Below are 3,581 nucleotides of genomic sequence, written 5' to 3' on the forward strand. Positions count from 1 at the left end.
CCTCACTTCTCATAATCATGATCCCACGAGGAGATCTGGCATGGACCCCAACGAGGTTATGACCATTACATCCTAACTCTTCCATTTCGAATAATCGCCACCCGAAGTTTGCCTTTCCTCACACTCTGCTTGCCTATGGCCCTTACCAACCCAGCTTGGCAGGTTACAATTACCTGATGTCCTTACACCAGCCCCTCTGTCGGCCAGTGGAGAGGTGAGTCGTTGATTAGGTTGTGGACAAGTGTCTTTTAACAGTAAAATTCAACAGGTAGCTTAACTACAGTATAGTGAGAAACAGGAGGCTTCTTAAAAAAAATAACAGGTCTGGAGAGCCCGAATCTTACTGGTTTGAGTGATCAATACTTATCAATCAATATAAATCAAATGAATTACTTAAAAACATACGAATTATTTCGTATTTTGTTTTTAGTTCCCCTCACAGAAGTACCTATGATAAAAAATTACAGACCTCTACATGCTTTGTAAGTAGGAAAACCTGCAAAATCGGCAGTGTATCAAATACTTGTTCTCCCCACTGTATCTCTCCATCCCCAAACACAGTATATCTCTCCATCTCCAAACACAATATATCTCTCCATCCCCAAACACAGTATATCTCTCCATCTCCAAACACAGTATATCTCCTTCCCTGTAAACTCCTACCCCAAACTAAGCAACTAATACAATACGTACTCCCATTGGTCCTCAGGATCCTGTCCATTGCATTCATTACTTCTGGACCCCGAAGCACCTCTATTATAAACAGATAGTAGAAGTGTGTTAACATGTATTTGGAAAAAATATGTTCCACATTACCAAATACAAAATCATGTTAATTAAAATATTTAAACAATTTACCAGAGTTTCCTCTTTTCAACCGTTTCATGTCTTGTATCACTGATGAATTCTGTGGGAGAAATGTACATTTCAGAAAGTATTACGTGAGAGAGGACCTCTACGGTAAGAKTCCTTCTAAACTAAATGCAGCACTTACCTGGATAGGTAGAGCGGAGGTATGGGTCATCATGCCCAAGATGATTCCTACAGAGATCATGAGTTTCATGTCCTTGGGCCAGACTGGTCTCTGATCCAGATACTGGTCCTAACTCCACACCTATATAGACTAACTCCTCCCCCTCACCTCCTTGAGGTCTGCACTGATTGGTTACGTGTTCTGATGTTACAGGATGAATCATAGCCCAGAACGTTGTCCCTCGTGTCGTCCTATGACATTAACATCTAATCCGTTGATGACCCTTAACAACATCCTCCAGCTCTACCCCGTACTTTTACACGGGACATTCAGCACTTTCAGAGATGAGCCACCCAAAGGTGTTTGTTGTCCCAGAACAGACATATTAAAACAGGTAAACAGTCATTTCTCAGACTTGTGTGATGCAACAACACGTGACACAGAAATACAGAAGAGCAACTGCAACTAAGTTGTCAATCAATCTTTATTAAAATGCTCCCATTATCTGACACCAGCGATTGTATTCAGTGGATTATAGGTTTCACTGTTTGATTGTTCTAATCCTCCAGGGCATTCAGGCCCACTTTCAAGGATGGAGGGCCCACCCCCAAAGGGGTTTTTGTTTGTCCAAGAACCAGACAGATACTTAATTAATAAAAAACAGCGTCGTAGAAAAAACTCCTTTTCTTTCTCCAGACTGTGGTTGAGCAAAACAAACACGTGACACAGAAATACAAGAAGAAGCAACTGCAACTAAGTTGTCAATCAATCTTTATTAAAATGCTCCCATATCTGAACCACCAGCGATTGTATTCAGTGGATTATAGTTTCACTGTTGATTGTTCTAATCCTCCAGGGTTTCTGTCAAAGAGAGAGAGAGGAGAGAGGAGAGAGAAGAGACAAAAAGAAAGAAGAGAGACAGGAGAGAGAGAGAGAGAGAGAGAAGAGAGAGAGAGAGAGAGGAGAGAGAGAGAGAGGAGAGAGGAGGGAGAAGAGGAGAGAGGGAGGGAGAGGAGAGGAAGAGAGGAGGAGACACAGAGGAGAGAGCGAAGAGAGAGAGAGAGAGAGAGTGGAACATCATACCTTTCTTATATTGACAACCTTTCAAAAACAAAAAATACAAAATGGGAGGAAATTAATACAAAATAATACCTCATTTAAAAAAAATTACTTTGCCTCAGAAATGGAAAGGAAAATATTTGTTAGTACCAACCACATGAATGTTTAATTCTAATTTGTCCAGTTGACTGAGACCGGTCCTCGCCCCAGATGAGGTTTTGGTTCGTCCTCTTGGTTTGATGGTAGATCTCCATCTTCTGAATAGGAATACCTGCATTTACACAAACGCCATCGTAAGACTTTCTTCACATATAATCCATCTGATATAAGTGTGTGTGTGTGTGTGGTGTGTGTTGTGTGTTGTGTGTGTGTGGTGTGTGTGTGTGTGTGTGTGTGTGTGTGTGGTGGTGTGTGTGTGTGTGTGTCCTAGCTACATACATTCCAAAGTGCATGATGGAGTCGTAGTCATAGGGAACGTCCAAGAGTTGGTTTTTTTACTTCTCAAAGTTCCGTACGCGACTGTTTGATGGACACAACATATCAGTTGGTTGAATATATACTGAAACGACTAAAATGACCACAAACCCCATAGTGTCAACCGCCTGTCTGTCTCACCCTTCCAAATGTTCTCCCAGCAGGGACAGGACATATTGTCAGCGTCAGGCGTGCGGGAATCGTGCACGAAGCCCAGGGCGTGCATGAGTTCATGGAGGCCACTCCAGACAACATACAGTCAGGAGACTGAGAGATAAAGTTCGTCGGCCACCACGCTGCCCGAGGTACGACCAACACCTAAACAACAACAACAACAGAAGTACACACAGTTCCTTATCGAAAAGGGGAGACAAGGACCGACCGAAATGACACCTTATCCTCTACATAGTTTACACTGCACACGTTTCCTACATAGTTTACGCATCATTTCCCTATCAAGTGTTACACTGCATCATTTCCCTACATATGTTACACGCATCATGTTTCCTCTACATAGTGTTACACTGCATCATGTTTCCTCTACATAGTGTTACACTGCATCAGTTCCTCTACATAGTGTTACACTGCATCATGTTTCTCTACATGTGTTACACTGCATCACGTTTCCTCACATAGTGTTACACTGCATCATGTTTCCTCTACATAGTGTTACACTGCATCACGTTCCTCTACATAGTGTACACTGCATCACGTTTCCTCTACATAGGTGTTACACTGCATCACGTTTCTCTACATAGTGTTACACTGCATCAGTTTCCTCTACATAGTGTTACACTGCATCACGTTTCCTCTACATAGTGTTACACTGCTCATGTTTCCTCTACATAGTGTTACACTGCATCATGTTCCTCTACATAGTGTTACACTGCATCATGTTTCCTCTACATAGTGTTACACTGCATCACGTTTCCTCTACATATGTTACACTGCATCATGTTTCCTCTACATAGTGTTACACTGCATCATTTTTCCTCTACATAGTGTTACACTGCATCACGTCCTCCTACATAGTGTTACACTGCATCATGTTTCCTCTACATAGTGTTACACTGCA

At 42.1% G+C, this 3,581-nt stretch overlaps 1 pseudogene; it reads right to left on the reverse strand.

The window, feature by feature from the left end:
* Positions 1-1,727: 1,727 nt before the first annotated feature.
* Positions 1,728-3,581, reverse strand: part of LOC112076457 (hatching enzyme 1.2-like) — a 10,730-nt pseudogene continuing 8,876 nt past the window's right edge.

Source organism: Salvelinus sp. IW2-2015, unplaced genomic scaffold (genome assembly GCF_002910315.2).
Source record: "Salvelinus sp. IW2-2015 unplaced genomic scaffold, ASM291031v2 Un_scaffold3762, whole genome shotgun sequence".
NCBI classification, from domain to species: Eukaryota; Metazoa; Chordata; class Actinopteri; order Salmoniformes; family Salmonidae; genus Salvelinus; species Salvelinus sp. IW2-2015.